Source organism: Camelus ferus, chromosome 5 (genome assembly GCF_009834535.1).
Source record: "Camelus ferus isolate YT-003-E chromosome 5, BCGSAC_Cfer_1.0, whole genome shotgun sequence".
In the NCBI taxonomy this organism is placed as follows: Eukaryota; Metazoa; Chordata; class Mammalia; order Artiodactyla; family Camelidae; genus Camelus; species Camelus ferus.
The window spans coordinates 79,262,491-79,280,956 of record NC_045700.1 but is presented as its reverse complement, the minus strand read 5'-3'; positions in this window follow the sequence as shown (position 1 = coordinate 79,280,956).

Here is an 18,466-nt window from a genome sequence, read left to right as displayed (position 1 = left end):
ATTGACTGGGCATCCTGTGTTTTATCTGGCAACCCCATGTGCCGTATACAATTGGGAATAGGAGACCTGCCACGCTAAGCCTCAGCCCCACTTCAATCTCCTTTAAGGATTTTATCTATCTGTCTTGAGGATCTTTAAATTTCCCATTTCTCCAAACCTTAGGTATAGAAGTGGCTCCATTATGAATGATGACCTGTGGTTCCTCCTTACAAGGCAGGAGAGGTGGCAGGAAAAGAAAAAATCATGCAGCCAGGTGAGATGAAACAGAATTTCCAGTTCTTCAGGGACTCAAAACCCAGGAAAGGAACCCTACGCTTGATACGGACAAGACCTCGTGCGGGGCTCCCCACCACGCCCCTCTGTGGCTGTGGGCATCTGCAACAAAGCAACGCCTGCAGGGAATGAAAGAACAGAAATACTAATTTTCATTAATAATGAGGATACAAAGGTCAAAAGTCAGTGTTTTTTTCCTGCAAATCCTTTCATTGTTTTCAGGCAGACTTCTCTTCTCAAAAATACCAAATGTGATCATCTTAAAAGCTCTAGAGTGAGTAGATGTTTCTTATATTGAGGAATAAAAAATTTAAATGCTTAAAAAATATACTGTCTATATTTTTTTCTTGTAGCTTCAAAATGTCCAGACCTTCTACATTCGTCCAATAGTGAGACCTCCTCAGCTTTCGGGCCATCAGAAGCCTAGCTTCCTTCCTGCCCAGATCTTTAATCTGGCCAGAGTGACAACTCCCTTTGAGTCCCAGAACTTTATCCCTCATGCCTGGTGAGGAGGAAGCTGAACTGTATTGAAGCTGCATTTGCTGTGTTGGAACCTGGAATTAGCTCACACCCAGGGCCTCTGGACAAGAGGCAGAAGCTGCACACTCACGTTCACCTGGGATCAGCCCCATCTACACCTCTCTGAGCTGTAAGAATTCCAGAGCATGGCTCCTATTGAGTCTTAGTTCCCGAAAGTAGGGTGGAAAGGACCATGGGGCCATCTTGGTGAGCCTCCTCATTCCATCGATGACGAAGCAGGAGGTAACTGGTCCAAGATCTACAACTCGATTTTGCCATTTGACAAAGTCAAGAGAACACAGTCCTCCTTCCATTACCCCAACAAAGGCCTCACCCGACTCCTCCACCTCACCCTCTGATTGTATTACCTCCTTAGTATTTCTGATGCTTCATTGTGGCAGGAGCCTGGCTATGATAACAAACAGAGCTCCCCACCATAACCCACAGGGACCAGTTTTCAAAGACTGCTACTGGGAAAATCTATTCTTAACGACTCAGAAGGCAGATCAGAGCCTTACGTTGCCCAAGTCAGTAACCTTGAATAGCTCACTGCAGGTGAAATCCTCATGTAAACCTTGGTTCTGCCATTTAATATTCATGTAACTTTGGGCAGGTCACATAATCTTCCAGAATCCCAGCTTGCCTGAAAAATGGATAGGTGATCTCTGCCCGACTCATTGAGTTATTGTGAGGTGCAAATGATTTCCCATGTTCCTTGCAGTAGCCACCAGCTAGGTGGCTGTTTAAGTTGAAATATAAGGTAAGGTTAAGTAAAAATTCAATTCCTTATCCACACAAGCCACATTTCAAGTGCTCAGTAGCCACATGTGTCTAGTAGCTACCATATTGGACAAGGCAGAAATAGAACCCTGACACCACACAGAAAATTCTATTGCACAGCACTACAAGAAAACTCTCATCAGCCATGGGGTCCTTCAAAGTTTAGTCCCAGTCTACCTGCCCAAGTTCATTTCCTTCCACACCCACCCATCTGCTCTCTTATGTTCTATACCAAACCACATGTTCTTCCTGGCTGGTATTTCCACCTGTTTGTGACTTTCTTCATGTGGCTTTCCTTTGTTGAGAATACCCTCCCTAGTCTGTACCCCAGACTACCCTCTGTTGCTGTCTTCCTAGAAAACCCTGCCCAGCATTCCAGGCCCAGTGCAAAAAGTTCCTTCTCTGAGGCAGTATTCCATGATGCTCCCAGAAGGAATCAATCAGTCCCTTTTCTCTGGTCCCACCATTGACGCCCCAACTGCAACATCTACACCATGAGACCATACATGGGTCTCTCTTGCTGGTCTCTGAAGCCTTTGAGGCCAGGGACTGGGTCTCATTCATCTTTGTACCCCAGGGGCTTTGCCCAGTCCTGGGAAGACTAGAGATCTTGGTCAATGTCCAGACCATGTATCTTACTTCTCGCTACCACCACTCTCCCTCAGCACGGTGGCTCCCAGCTCTGGCTCAGTCACAGTTGTTTGCCCTAAAGGGAAAGGTTTCCCCACAGTCTGCTGGTTCCCCCTGAGCTGGCAAATTTGTGGGGAGAAGCCCAGGTTGGAAGTAGGGAGTCTGGGCTTGTTGGTGGCCATGGGGAAGAGGTCAGTGGAAGAAAGCAGGCCTCGAGGAGAAAAGCTGGCTCCTAGGAGGGAGGGGACGAGGAAGGGCAGTCCCAGAACACACACACACACTGACCATTCTCTTCCATTACTCTCTGCCTGACCTTTCTGATGATCATGCTGGCAGCTCTCCCAGCGCGGCACACGGGCATTCTCCTCAGGGCACTGCCCCAAGTGCCTGTCCCCCAGGCCCTGGCGCCGGCAGAGCTTCCTGTGGCTGAGCGTCCCCTGTGCAGGCAGCTGAAGGACCCCTCCCAAATGAGTGCATCCACGCCCTATTCCTCACGGCCTCTCCCACCCACATCTTCTCCTGTGTTCCTTTGCTTTAATAGACTATGCAAATCAGTTAACAAGAGAAACATACATACTTAATGTAGTACACCCTGTCTAATTTCTTATGCCTGTTTTATTTTTTACTGTTTTTTTCTAACACAATTATTGTATCAATTCCAGAAGTTACTGTAAAGCAAATGTCTTCAGACTTTTTGATTTGGGGAAGACTTTTAAAGATATACACCTTTTTTTTAGGAAAAGAAGTTGAAATCACAATGCATTTTAGACCTCTCATCCCATTAGCTCTTTTTTCCAATTATTTCTTAGGAAGAAAGTTTTTTTTTTTCCTTTTCTTTTTTTTTTTAAATACAAACACTTGTGTCAAGGGTTGACTTTTTTTAAAGGATTTTTTTAATTTATTATTTTTATTTTGGGGGGTGTAATTAGGTTTATTTATGTATTTATTTATCTATTTATTTTTAATGGAAGTACTGGGATTGAACCCAGGACTTCATGCATGCTAAGCACACACTCCACCACTGAGCTATACCCTCCCCCAAGGACTGACTTTCAATAGACCACAATGAGGTTTTGTTGTTGTTGGCTTTTTTAGGTTACTAATTTTTTGACTTAACAATGATAGGCTTTTAAATTTTTTATCAAGGTGATATTGATTTATAACATTACATAAGTTTCACGTGTGTGACATTCTATTTCTATTTCTGTGCTGCCCTCCATCATGCTCACCACCAAAAATTTAGTTTCTTTCTGTCACTAGGCAGTTGATCCTCTCCTCCTGTGTTCTTAGTTCTGTCACCAGATCCACTATCCAACCAGCTTCCTGGCTAGAAACCTCCCGTCAAACTTGGCCTCCCCCTTCCTTCTTCCCCAAGACCATCTCCTGCCATCAGCCAGAAAGCCCTGCCCATCGGACCCCTGGGGTGGCCTTAGCTCTGTGCCACTAGACTTGTCAGGTCTCCATCTCTTCTCACGTGGACCGATCACTGTAATAGCTTCCTAACCAGACTTTCCTTCTCTAATCTGTGACCTTTTCCATCCATCTTGTCAGAACCATCCTCCTAAAACACAAATCATTCTCCTCTGGACCTCTGCTCTCTGCCATTGCCCCCAGGGAGAAACACAAGCCAAAGTCCTTCAACAAGCATTCAGGTGGCTTCCAGATCTGAGCCCCACTTTGACTGCCTTCCCTCTCTGGGACTTGCCATCCACTTTCCCACTTGTGTGCCTTTTCTCCACCTCCCTGTCCCTATCCCACCACACACAGGCTTCCAAGTTCAGCTCAAACATCATCCCCTCCGTGTGACCCTGGGGGCAGGCAGGCTGCCATTGGGTTCACACCCGACTCCCACATATAGGAGCTGAGGGACCTCAAGAAAGTTACTAAACCTCAGTTTCTTCATCTGCAACACAGGACCATAGCATTCCTACCAGTTGTTAGCAGAGTAAATGAGATACTTCATTAAAAGCATGTATGTAGCTCCAGGCACATTGCTGGTGTCTTTCTACCACTGGTGGTGGTGTTGTCTCCCAGGTAGATCTCTTAGACTCCGCCTCCACACTTCAACCATAGTTTACCCGAATCTCCAGCATGGGGCTGAATTATTTGGCTCTGTAATGAGATTGTTTTTGCCCATGGGTGCCTTACTTAGAAGACACAGGAATCCAGTCTGGTTTACCTATCCCCTCCCCAAGCCCAGCACAGGGTCGGACCCATGGTACCTCCTGCTCCTCCCCCTCAGATCCTGCCATCCCTACTGGCTCTCAGTAAAGGCCTCTTTAATTCTGACTCCATGGGGATCAGGTTGGGGACAGGGTGTTTGTGAGATAGTGTGTGAGAGTGTGAGCAGGTCTGTGCATGCATGTGTATGTGAGTGTGAGTATACTGTGCAAGTGAACGTGAGTGGATGGAGTGTGTATGTGAGTGTGTGGGTGTGTGTTAGATGAGGCTGCTTCCCAGTACAAATCATGTCATTTCCCTGTCCCCTCAGCTATCCCTCCTGCATGTCAAAATTTCTGCACATCTGTCAACAGTCCAGACATAATCACTCAAAGCTACAAAACACTTGTGCAACTTGTCTCCAGCCCTTGCTTCTTATGCTGCAGAGCGTGTACCAAGGCGAAGAGAAGAAAGACAGCATCACTGGGGCCCCCTTAGAGATACACCCCCTTGAACTGAGGGTGCAAATAACATTCAGTCATCTCCAGGCAACTTGCTTCGTTGGCAGTTGGAGGAGTCTGTTCTGCCTTCATCATAAGATTAGCTAACACTTACTGAGCATTCTCTGTGCCAGACTCTTAACTTATCAGTAACAAATAAACTCAAAGGTAGTTACTCTTATTATTTCCAGTTTGAAAAAAAAAAAAAAAAAAACGAGGCACAGAAAGATTAAACAGCTTGCCCAAAGCCACACAGTAGTAAGTGATGGAGACCGGGTTCAACCCAAGCAGTGTAATAATAGCTGTGTATGTAACTACTAGGGTTACTGCCAGAAGTGGCTGTTTCAGGGTTCTGTCCCTCCCCCAGTGCTGCTGAGACTGAGATAAAAGAGTGAGTGTGTGTGTGTGTGTGTGAGTCTCAGTAACCAGAACATGAAAACTGAGCAACTTGAGCAGGTGCTGGAAAGAACAGAAGAATGGGAACCAAGGAGAAGCCTCGTGGTTCTCAAACGTTCAGCCCTGTAGGTCTCTGAAAGGCACCCCCACTGGATTGGAGCTGAGTGTCAGTGACCCAGCCTAGAGGATCAGCCTGACACTGGGGGGCGGGGTGCCAATTGGACTGTAGGCAGCAGCAATTTGTTCTAGGATGCAGCCAAGCCACTTGGAGTTGTAGGATCAGCAGATGTCAGGGCAGGGGCGGGCTACAGAAGCCTAAGCTAGTGACCAGCCTGTTACTTGGTGGAACAGTGCTTCCAGACAGGCTACAGAGGAGGCTCTCAAAATGCGGCTCAAGGGCCACAGACAACAGGGACCCCTGGCCCCCCCAGAGAGCTCAGTAGATTGAAGATTTGGGGGTCCCACCCTTTTCAACCACAGTCTCGGGGACCTGACCTTGAAATCTACATTTTTCACAAGATCCTCTAGTGAGTCTGATTCGCTCTCAAACCCCGAGAACCACCAACCTACAGAAATGCATAACCAATCATCTTAAATTAGGTTCCCCAAAAGCAGACCCTGAGAGGAGGGTTCTTACATGACAATTTATTATGGTAGTGCCCCCAAAAGGTCCAATAAGGAAATGGAGATGCAGAACAAGAAGGAAGAAACCCAGCTAGGATGTGAACTCAGACAAAGTCCAGCAGAAAGTGGCTTCAGCCTGCTCCCCTAGGGGACTCTGGAGGGTAAGTCGCGTCTCCAGGGTCAGCCACCCTGAGTCCTTCAAGTATCAAGATCTTAACCACATCTAAGACTTTGTTAATTTTCTAGTCAAAACTGGGTTTTTACTGGTGAAATTGGTACCCCAATTATGAGTATGAAGAATGATGGAAATGGGCTGTTTTCATGAAATTAAAGCTAGGTACAACATGTAGATTGGCTAAAATAGGTTAGAAACCCTCCCCACCTGGCATGAAGAGGGTGTAAAAACCAGAGAAGACTTGGGCCTGTAACTAGGAGAGCTTCTGGGACTTGGCCCCTAAGTGACCCTGGGTCCAGCCATTGCGCGGAAAGATTTTTAGTGGCCTGATGCTAGTTAGCGTAATAGGAGCCCCCCTTTGGGACTGTGTGGCTTCTGCCTTGAGTAAACCTTGCATGGGAGGTCACAGCAGCTACCAGGACAACCTCACTTAGGTTAACAGAGCAGATGTGCGATCCTGCCTATTTGACTCTGAACACCTGTTTGATAACTGTAGGTATGAATCTGGCCAGACTTGCTTTCCTTAGAACATGGTGGCGGGAGTAGATGGAACAGCTCACCTCACCCAAATCCAGCTTCTTTAGCTCTACATTAACCTTCGAAAATACCCAAGACTTGTGCTCAGGTAGGTAGACTCCAGTTGGCTGTAACAGGGAAGACAAGCTGGGAGTGACACACTTACTCTGGGATGAGCACAAGGTATTTTCAGTTGTTCATGATTATGGTTGGGGTTCCCTAGACTGCTTGCCTCAGATCATCTGAGGGGTCTGCTAAAGAATAAATTTCTGGCCCCTCCTGAGACCTATGGAGACAGAATCAGTGGTGAGGGGGTGGGTAGGGAAGACAGGTAGTTGGCATTTTTAATTTTTTATTTTATTTCATTTTGCTGTTGTTGTTGTTGTGTTTGTTAGCATTTATTAGAAAGCACCCTAGTGATTTTCTGCACATTAAAATCTAAGAACCACCACTAAGCAAATTTCTTCTCACTTCCCCATACCGACGCTCAGGGTCAAGCTCATAGCTGGTGTGGGGGATGTCCAGAGAAGAGCTAGTACCCTTTACTGTTCTTCCTTGATTGCATCCCCAGGTCTACTTCTGATAAGGGGAGAGCCATCCAGGAGGTGGGAGCTATCAGAAATAGAGGGGCTAGAGCTTTGTGACGCCACTACTAAGAATTCAAATAGGAAGCCTCCCCACCCATTGGCCACCTGGTGCCCACTCCCCAAGCCAGACCCTGCCCTGCCCATGCCCAAAGCCCAGCCATGCCCACCACGCCCACCATTCAGCAGCCAGGAGAAAGATGGTGCCTGGGAAAGAGCATGGACTTTGATAAACACATGAAAGCAGCAGGAGCGGGAATGGCTCTGTCAAAAATGGGTGCAATGGCCAAATCGGATTGTATCATCCCTTCTGACAACAAAAGCCTCACTATAAAAGCTGTGAGCTCTGTGAAAGCGACACAGTTTTCTTGTAACCCAGGAGAGAGGGTCGAAGAAACTGTAGCTGATGGCAGAAAACTCAGATCTGCAATCTGACAAAAGACACACGGGTTCAACACCAGCAACAGAATGAGAGAGAAAAAAACCAATGACAAGAAAATGAACGATGGAAAATTAGTGGTGGGCTGCGTCATGAACGATGTCACCTGTGTTCAGATCTATGAAAGAGCAGAATAAAAATTCATCATTACGTTTGATGACAGCTAGCTGTGAGATTATAAGCAAGCTCAGTCCAAATCTTCATAGTGCTGTTTTTTTAAAAATTTTGTTTCTGCATTCAATTATCTTTATTACAAACATTTTACATATGACTATATCAAAGTGTCCCTTTGATTAGCAAATAAATGTGGTTTTGCTTTTAAAAATAAAAAATAAAAAAGAATTCAAGCAGGAGGCTAACTCACAACAGAGTTTCTAGCTATTATTCCAACAGAGAAGATCTTAAGCAGGTGTCTGCATGTGGGACTGTGTTAAGTTCTAAAATCTTTATAACTTCTCTCACACCCAGTAAAACAAAGCGCAGGAAGGGAAGGTGGGAGGTGATGGGCTTACCTTTGGTGATAGGGAGGAAACTGGCTAAAGCCTGTCTTTGCTGGGGGAAGAGCAGAGTTAAGAATGGAACAGAAGGTGACAGCTCCCCCAGAGAGAGGAGGAGATTACCTGAATAACTGGAAGTAGCAGAGGCCAGTGCCTGTGCAGTGCCAGGCCTCCGACTGGGTCTTTCCTTTACCTACCTGATCACATTTCATTTTCCCAAGAAGCCAAAGGTTGTGTCTAGTTTTCCTCTTTACAGATAAGGAAACTGAAACCCAAAGGCATTCAGTGACCTACCCCGGTCACTCAGTTGGAAAGTGGCAGAGTCTTGGAGGTGACCTGCATCAGAAAGTATTCCAGGCCCAGGGAAGATGTGGCAGAGGCCTCGCAGAGGGAGGGAGCAAGGGAAGCCTGAGAACTGAGCAGGGACGATGAGCTTGGGGCACAGAGTGAGGCGGAGAGCGGGGAGGGGTGAGACTTGCTGGGCCAGGCAGCCTGCTGTTAAACTGGTGCTCTCCCTGCTCCCTTAGATGCTGATCAATGGGCAGGAAAAAGAAAAAAGAAAAAAGAAAAGCTTCATTAGTGAGCAGCCAATGACAAAGCTGAGACACAGAAAATCTTGGAGCCGGACCCTGAAAACTCAGCAGCCTCTGATCAGTCTGCTTCAGATTTTGATACTTGAAAAAGCAAGGGTAGCTGCGTGTTTCATTCTCCTCTCTCTCCCCTCTCTCTTTCTCTCCTTCCCTCCTTCCTTCTTCCTCCCCTTCTCCTGTCTTTTTATCAGCACATGCAGCAAATACTGCTGACACCCCTTCCACGAGCCACACACAGGAAGAAATTTCCCAAGCATCTTCCCTTCCAGTAGCTCCTCTGACCCTGATCTCCCCACCAAGAGGTGTGACGTAGCATCATCTCCATGTTGAATGATGAGGGAACTGCTGAGGTTCCACAGCTGGTCACTGGCCAGGTATGGACTTGAACTCAGAACTCTCTCAGTCTAAAGCCTTTGGTTTGTGCTGTTTATCCCCTACCCGAGGTCCTCACCCTCACCTTGTCCGTTCTGAGGCAGCTGTTGAACAAACTCAGCCGACCCCATGGGCTCCCTCCCTACCCCTGCCAAAGTTGCTGTCAAAAGAGGGAAGGGCAGGAACAGTGAAAAAGCTGTTTGGCATCCCAGGTCATAGACCATGCCAGTGCTGGGCTCCAGGAGAAGAGAAATCTGCATCCCGCCAAGGTGGCAGGGGAACAAGAGACCAGAGGGAAGAACATGTTAACAATCTTCAAATCTCATACTTGAGAGGTGTGAACACTGAGAATCGGAACTCGATGTGTACCCGCCCTAGAGGGCACCAAGGACCGGGGACTGGGGATGGTCACAGAAGCTGCCAGAAGGGCCAGAATGGGAGAGAAGAAAGGAAGACGAGGGTGGAGGTGGAGGGATATGGCACTGATGGTGGGCGTCAGGCATCGCTCATTGAAGGACCAGTACGATGCCCCTGGTTTGAAGACTGTGAGTCATCACCAGATACTGGCAGGGACGACTCACTACCCTTGCCTTCCTGCAGGGAGTCCAGAATGGCCTGAATGGAGGGAGGTCCCTGCTACTGCCTGGAGAGCGGGGAGGACCGAGATGGGAGGGAAGACAAGCCAAACTCTGAGGGGAGGACCCTGGATGGGGGCAAGGCGAGAAGTGCTCTGGCCTGAAAGATGCATTTGGCAGCAGAATCTAGACATTTTGCCTGACCCAGAGCTTCACGACGTGTTCTTTTCTGTTTCTGCGATGACAAAGATAAAGAGGGAGGAAAACAAACCCATGAAACAGGCAGAACTCCTCTCTTACCTCCCTTGACCCTGCAGAAAGCAACTCCACGGTGGGGCCGGGGGTTTGGCGAGCGCACAGGCGCAAAGCCAATGTAGAGCTCAAGGATTCACCCCAGGTTCGGGAAGGTCACCTCTGCCAGTAGCTGGGAGCCTGCCCCACCTCTTCCCGTTCTCACCCCCTGGCTTGGGCAGATGATCGGGATGAGCTGCCCCCGGGGGGACGCCAGCACAGGTCATCCTGTCTCTGGAAGCACCAGCCCATCGCCTCATCTCCGCAGCTGTTAGGCAGCCTGGGCAAGAGCGGGCTGCGCAGGCTCGGGTTACAGGTATAAACAGCCGCAGAATCAGCGGGCTCCGGTCTGTCCCGTCTTTGGCTTCTGCCTTGAGGGAGGTGGGAGAGGGTGGAAGCGGCTTCTCAAGGTGGGCTTCCCCCTCTCTGCCCTCCCCCTCCCCCTCTCCTTCTGCGCTCCTCTGAGTTTTCTCCAGAGACTCCAGATCTTCCTTTCCCAAAGTGGTCATACGTGCCGGTCCCGGTGACCTCGGCATGCGCTGCGGTGCACGTGAACAGCCCATCTGACAAAGTCCGGCAGATCAGAACTGTGTTGCTTTTGGCCAAAGGCCACCCCACCATCCATCTGTATACACACAGTCCCTTTCCTCTGAGCAACAGATACTCCTGTGTATTTGTCTTCCTTCCAACCTTAACCCTGGGGGCTGGAGGTTCGTATTTTTTGGCTCTCTGAGTTCCCTGTTGCACCCAAAATGGGGTGCTGTGTCTTTGGAGTATTTCACCAAGAATGGTGATGATCAGAGTGTGCACAGTGGGGGCTTCCAGGGTTCACTTTGCAAACCCAGCAGAAAGGGAGTCTCTGTCTCTGGAAGAGAATCCAGAAATCCAAGACTGGCCTTCTTACCAAAGGGCTTTCCCATAACCTTCAGAAGCAAAGACTGCTGGGCTGGACCTCTTCTGCATGGTGGCTGAGAACTTCAGAGCATAGATGACATCCAGGGAGCCCCGCCAGGTGTGTGGATTCTAAATACAATGTGTGGATTCTAAACAGAGGAGGACAAACCACTGACAGCCTAAGCAAATGCTCCCTAGCACTGATTCAGACAGAGCAATCTGCTCCCAAAGGGCAGGAGGACTGGCCTGACTCAACCTCAGTGCCACCTCAGTGTTCCTAGCTGGCAGGCTTGTGGAATTCTCTCCAGCTCTTACTAAACAATTACAGCCTGATTCTCCATCAGTATAAGGGGGCTGGGTCCCTGCTCTTCAATAGCTGGGTGATCTTCGGAGTCTCTTCACTTCTCCATGAGTCTGTTTTCTTCCCATAAAATGCAGGGGTCAAATCAATGTATAGGTACCCGTCAATCCACACATATGATCAGTTGGAGAAAGGTAGCCTTCTTATCTTGATAATGTGAAGAGTGAAGGGCCTTTAGAAACTGAAATAAGGTGCAAAAAAATTCCCAGAGGGAAAGATCAGAAAGAAGAGGAGGCAGGGGACAGAGGACAGACTTCAAAAGACTGAGCTACAGTGTCTGAAGGAGGCTCTGTGTGTTCCCAACGAGACAAGGCCAGGCCAGAATTGTGTGGATTTAATGATGCGGCTTCCAAGGTCCTCTGCTTTCTATCATCTGTGAAGTCAGTTTGTGCAGCTTTGGGGGTCGATGCATATGGGTGCGTGTTTTCAGTTGGCTGACTTGAAGCTTCCTTCTTGGAAGAAGAAGTTGCCTTCTCTTTAAAAGTGTTTATTGATCATACACCAAATAAAGAAAACTTTATGGACCACAAATAAACACTAAGTATAGCAACAAATACCTGGGGGGCCCAGGCCAGGGCTGCCCCTCCTGGACAGTGGTTTAGAAATAAGTCCTGCACACAGCAGGGGTGGGCATCCAGGATGCTGCCTTGTCCAGAGGGCAGACCCCTTGACCACCCTGCACTGAATTCTAGGATGCTCTGGGCTTCATCTCGTATCAAACCCCAGCTCCTCCTCACTTAAATCTTTAACAACCCCCTTCGCAGACACACATCTGCAGAAACACACACACACACACACACACACACACACACACACAGAGTGGCTTATTAAATGTATGTTAAATAAAGACACCTAGTTATGGATTTAAGGCACTTCATCTATTCAACAATTATTACATACCTCTGATGTGCAGTGACCTGGTTAAAACTAGGCCAATTGCACAAATTCATCTGCTAGAGCAGAGAAAAGTTGATTCAGGGCTATGTAGCAATTTAATCAAAGAGCGAAACTATTTTTAAAATAGCCCTGAATGATTTTTTTTTCTCCCTACACTTGGACAGTCAGGCCCATGGCCTTGGCATCAAAATGTTCTTGAGATCCAAGCCGGGGTGAGGAATGGAGCTAAAAAGACCTTCAAGTACTTCCAGTCCTTTCTCTGCTCCTGGAAGGTTTTTAAGGGAAAAAGAAGAAAGAGTAAAAAGAAACATCCATTGGTTTAGATAAGCACTCTCTGTACTTGCATTTGTCTTGTTAGGCGCGGTTGGCCAGAGTCTGCTAAAAATATAATGAAGGAAGGGGGGCTGGCGGTGTCAGTAAGAGAAAAGTAGAAACTAACCCGGTTCATTTCTGACTGGTCCCCCCAACAAATTCACCACGATGTTTAAGCGTATCACCATCTGCCCCTCTTCTCAGCCCATTTTTGGCACTTGACTTGGGTAAGTGACTTTTTTAATAAAAGGGCAAAGTACTCTCACTTCTATTCTTTCTGTGGGATCAAGAGTCCCTGTCACTGAGATCAACTCTCCAGTCCTACGCAGGCCTGCATTCAGACACTGTGCCTCCCAGGGGTGAGGACAATGCACGGTGGCTGGAAGGAAGGCGGGCCCCTTGTGTGGGTGACAGAGGTAGACGCAAACCCATCTTGTGGTTTCCAGGGGGCCAGCCAGCTGGGAGTACCCAAGTGTCACGTTTCTCAGCTTCCAGGGCCTGGTCATCCACGTCGTGGCTGGAGTCTGCCCAAAGGGAAGAGACGAGGTGTGCCCAGCAGGAGTGGCCCAGCAGCTGGGTGGTTAGCTCGGTGGGTTCCTTGGAGCTCTCCTGAGCGCTTCCCTTTCAGATCGTGCTGGGCCTGCCGGGCTAGGCGAGCTGAGTCATCCACAGGACAGGACAGCAATGGCTATAAATTATCCTGTGTTTAAGGATGGCTTTCTCAAACCCTGGCTTTGGGCTTGAAGTTTTTATTTATATCTCTCGCAGGAATATTTTTCAAACTCATGACTGCACTCTGTATTGCTTTGGGGACACTCCAAGCACCTGGTCTTCTCTATAATGAGCCCTGCAGGCGACAGGCCCCCAGAGGCCCTGGGCCCAGACTCCGGATCGGCTCACATCAACACCCCTCCTCATACATCCCCCACAACCCGCCGCCAGGCTAGAGCCTGTCTTATGCCTGGAAGTATGTCCACCTCTGCTGGCCCAGAGTCACACACAGGCACACAGATACAGTCAGAGACACACACACCCTCACAAACACACTCCAAATGCAAAAGACTCTGAAACTATTAGTTCTCTGTACATTTTAGAGCCAGCCTCTGCTCACAATGAAACACGCAAACAGCAAGAGCTAGCCGCAGGCCACAGGGCCCTCCAGGGGTCGGATGCCTAACCCTGCCCCACCCGCCCCCAAGCTCAGGGGCCCTCGGCAAGTGACTGACAAATTTGTATTTCCTTGTGTAACTTAGTTCTTTGTTGTAGCTTGTGCCTTACTTGGTGCAGAAAGAAGTGTCACAGACTAGAGGCTGCCAAACAATTTGCAGGCTTGAAAACAATTCCGCAGACCAAATCCTCCCAAGTCAGGGTGAAGAAGCCCTCCCTCTTTGCGTATCTGGAGGAGATGAGCAAATTTTGTTGAGAAGGGGGAAGGGGGCGTGAGGCTGTCTCTCCTGCTAATCAATCTCGATTCCTTTAGTCCCTCTGTGGCCCCCCCACTTAGCCCTTTCTGGATCTCCCACCTCCCTAGCCTGTTCTTTTTCTTTCCTGCTTTGTAATTAGATAATTTTGAGTTGTTTAGTAACTCATACTGTTATTTATTTATTTCCCTTGGTTTATTTACTGTTATTTGTTCTTTTCAAAGTCTCTTCAAGATAGAGCTAGCGAGCCTCATTCTTCCTACTGTACTGAGGCACAGAAAAGACAAAAGATACTGCCTGGGGCCACAGAAGGCAGTGGCTGTGATGGATCTGAGTCCAACCCTGTCACCAGACCCTGCCTAGCAACTTCCTTCTGGGAAGATGAACCCAGGACATGCTGTGGGTCCCCAGCATCCTCATCCAAATGGCACAGAACTGACCCCAACACTCCCTCTGCCGTGCTTCTGGGAAGCAGAACTCTCCAAGCTTTTGAGGCGAGATCTTATGGGGTTGTCCTCACCTGTCAGTAAAAGGGACAGTTAAGGCCCTCAATGGGGCAACAGTGACCCTATTGTTGAGTGAACTGTAATGCCAGAAATTTACAAAAAAGTCAAAGTCCTCCGTTGGGTAATGTCGTAGTTCCCCAATTCCTCCCTCTCCCTACCTGTGTCCCACTCCTCTTAAACACCTCCTGGTCACACACCCTTCATACTCTTACCCCACTATCACCTCTAGCTATCTTCCAAGCATGGATGTATACAAGGCAACATTTCCTCACCCCCAGAGCATCGAGCCATCGTCATCCCACTACTTAAACATCTCTGGAATTTCCGCTCCTTCTGGCCAGTTTCTCCAGAGGAACATTGTTGTCACTGTCGTTGTGACTGTTTTTCTCTAACTTCACAAAGCTCTAATTCTTGCCACATTCATCTCATGTCAATGTCTGGACCTTACCCTTCCATGTCTGTCCAAAGGTTACAGTTCAGTTGTGCTTGTCCTGCAGTTGTGAGTGCTGGGCAGCTTTCACCTGTCCCCTCTGGTCCTCTCCCAGCCTTCTCACCCTGCTCTCATAGGGAGGATGTCTTGGGAGGATGACCTGATGGACCATATCATGGGGTCCTGTGCCCTGCGGTTTTCATCTGAATTAGGCCAGTGGGATGCACCATCTGGAGGTCAGAGAACGAAGCAAGTGAGAAACCAGCTCCCCAGCTCCCTCCCTGCCGCGCCGTCTCCGGCCAGCCGACCCAGCTTCTCTGCAGTAGTCACGCAGTCCTCTCCGTGGAGCTGCTACTATATTTGTTTTCTGGGGCTGGTGAAACAAACCATGACCAACTTGTGGCTTAAAGCAACAGAACGTTACTCTCTCACAGTTTTGGCAGTCAGAAGTCTGGAACCAAAGTGTTGGCAAGGCCACACTCTCTGGGATGCTCTGAGGGGGAATCTGCGCTCTGCCTCTCAGCGTCCTGTGCTGTCAGTACTCAGCATGTGGCCCCATCACTGGTCTCTGCCTCTGTGGTCACGTGGCCTTCTCTTCTCTGTCTTCTCCTCCTCTGCCTGTCTCAAACTCCCTCTGCCCTTCCTTTATAAGTACATATCACTGGATTTAGGGCCCACATGGATAATAAAGGATAATTTCCTCATTTGAAAATCCTTAACTTAATCAGATTCAAAAAGACTCTTTTTGCATAAAATAATAGTCACAGGTTCCAGAGATTAGGTGTGGATATATCTTTGGGAGCCACCATTCACCCCACAACAGCTGCCCTCTCTATGGGTTCTAGCAACTGTTCTCGCTCCTGCTGTCAGAGGCCTAGGGGTGGAGATGCACTGTCCCTGGTTGGGCTCCCTTTGTCCTTCCCGCACTAATAAACAGTTCCTTGATTAAACTCTCTTCTAACTTCCTGCTTTGAGCCTTTGTTTCCTGCCAGGACCCTGACTGTTGCTGGCATCTTGAGATTAAAGCCATCAAGGACAGAGTCTATGTGACTCACTCCATGCAGTCCTCAAAGCAAAATAAGGGAAAGTAAGGATGTCTTATGATAACAATAAAAATGATGAGATCAAAGGCTCCAAGGGAGAAGGGACCCAGACTTCAGAAACAGCATCATGGCAGAAAGACTACACACCTTGCTTATGCGTCTTCCCTACACCCAGGCCCAGGTGTGAAATACAAGTGTGCAATTAGAATGATCCTAGGTCTTTTCCAGACCCTTTCTCTGATGAAGGCCCCAATTAGAAAATTTGGCTGCAAGTAAACAAAATAAAATTCCCCCCACCCCAGCAATTCTGCCTCAAATGGCTTAAACAGTGGTTCCCTAAACTTAGCAAGTATCAGAGTTACCTGGAGGATTCCTTGAAACCCACATGGCAGGGCCCTAGTCCCAGAATTCAGCAGATCTGAGTGAGACTCAAGAATTTGCATTTTTGTTTGTTTTTGTTTTTGTTTGGGGGTAGGTGGTAGATAATTAGGTTTATTTATTTATTTACTTATTTATTTAATGGCGGCTCTGGGAATTGAACCCAGGACTTCATTTATGCAAGACATGTGCCCTACCACTGAGCCACACTCCCCCCTCCACTGCAAGAATTTGTATTTTTGACAAGTTCCCAAGGTATGCTGATGTTCCTAGTCCAGAGACCATACTTTGAAGGCCACTGGTTTAAACTATAAGGAAAAAATGTACTCTCATAAACAAAATGCCCCTGGAGAAGATGGCTCCAAGGTTAGTTGACTCACTGGCTCACTCCTCAAGGACCTGGCTCCACTCTGCTCTGTCCTCTTCAGCATCTCGGTCTCAATCTTGACTGGGTCCTCACAGCTACAACCTGGTCTATCAGCTCCCGGCATCCTCTGCAGATCAGACAGCGGCCAATAAAAGAGATTATTCTTCAGAACGAGAACCTTTCTCTGAAGTCTTCCAGTTGGTGTCTCATTACAGTACTTTGGCCAGAATTACATCATCTGCTTGTGCCTAAAACCGTCACTGCCGATGGGGGGGGGGGGGTGGTGGCAGAACAGCAATGATTAGGTTACACCAATTAGTACCATGATAGTAACGGCATTGTTCTAATTGGTTGCAGTCTGTTGAGCAAAATTTCTCATCCTCTTTCTTCTAGTGACAGGACCTAAAGCCCTACTCAGAGGGATGGAGACCTGACTGAGGGCCCAGAAAGCCCAGTGCCCAAGTTCAGGCAGCAGTGGCTTATAACCTAAGTAGGGAAATTCAGAATCCTTCCCTGAGATTGAACTAAGAATACTAGAGGGGGAAAAAAAAAAAAAAAAGAAAAAGTCACCCTCTTTCTGCAGAAGTTCCTAAGCAGGGACTGCTGGTGGTCACCATACCTACCAGGAGAAGAAAGCCTCTGAGAAGTAGTTAAAATTGACTAACTGTCAGAGACAAACACAGAGAAGCAGAGGTGGGCAAATAGCAAGGAGGAGGAGGGGCCTTGATTCCTGCAGCTCTTCCTTTATTTCTATGAGCACCAGGGCCCTGCCCAATTCTGGAATAAATGTCTCATTTGTCTACACTCATGGGAGCTATGTTTCTGCTCCTTGCAACCAATGATTTCAGATTTAGACACTGTTGGTGTCACAAAGAGCAGAGAGGAAGCAGGTCTGACATCCTTGTATGAGTAGAGGTATCTAGGGCTGCCGCTGCCCCCATCTTGCACCCCCAATTCTTGGCCCTGTCTTCTAGAGTGGGACCAAATGGAACAGAAGCCCCACCAAAGACTCCAGTCCCCTCCATTATCGGTACCCAAGAAAGCAAGAGGCCTCTGGGAACTTCTAAGGCCAAGAAAAGACAAATCAGGATTACAGAACCACCCCTTTCTTTGCCTAAGTAGTCCTGCCTGCACCCTCAGAATTCTTCTTGTCTTCTCTAGCTGGTGCTAGGGAGACGGGGTTGGGGGGAGCAGTGGGTGGTGCAGGACATGCTCAGATGGTCCTCCTGCAGTAGGAAGTGAAGCCCGAGGATTTCTCCAAGGGTAGACTTAACCAGAGGATAACCAACCCCAGGCTGAGATTCCTCCTGGGATTTTTCCCCCTTTGGTCTAAAGGGAAGAGAGTTCCCCCAAGCATTTGCTAAAATGGAAAGCTGCTTATTTGTTTGTTTCTAATGATCATACTGGTAAAGCATCCCAGCAAATTCTGCTAAGGTGGGAGAGTTCTGCTCAAACAATGTTTCCAGCTCCAAAGACACATTAGGTACGATAGTTACAACCACTGCTACCGCTCCTGCAGCCCCTACCCCATTTAGTCACCCACCTACTCCATCCCCAGCACTGGGCTAAGTGCTTTACCTGCCAGCACATGGAATGGTCCGCATGACCCCACAGTAAACCAAGAGAAGCGAATTTGTTTTCCACTGGCAATGGAATGAAAGCCATTTTTATTTATCTTTTTCCTTTGCTGATTTCCCATGACCCATCTCATAAGAAATTACAGTGGGAAAAAAAAAAGAAAGAAATTACAGGGGGAGGAAGATAGAGAAATAGGGAGAGAGCTCAAGAAGAGAAGAGAGATAGGAGAGAAATGCCACAATTTGGCCCGAACATGAGTCAAGGAATCTCCCTTTATTTCTAATTACCAGAAGGGCTGGCTGGAGCCTTTCTTGTCTCCAGATGCAGGGAGCAGAGATGACACCCTGCCAGGTCACTG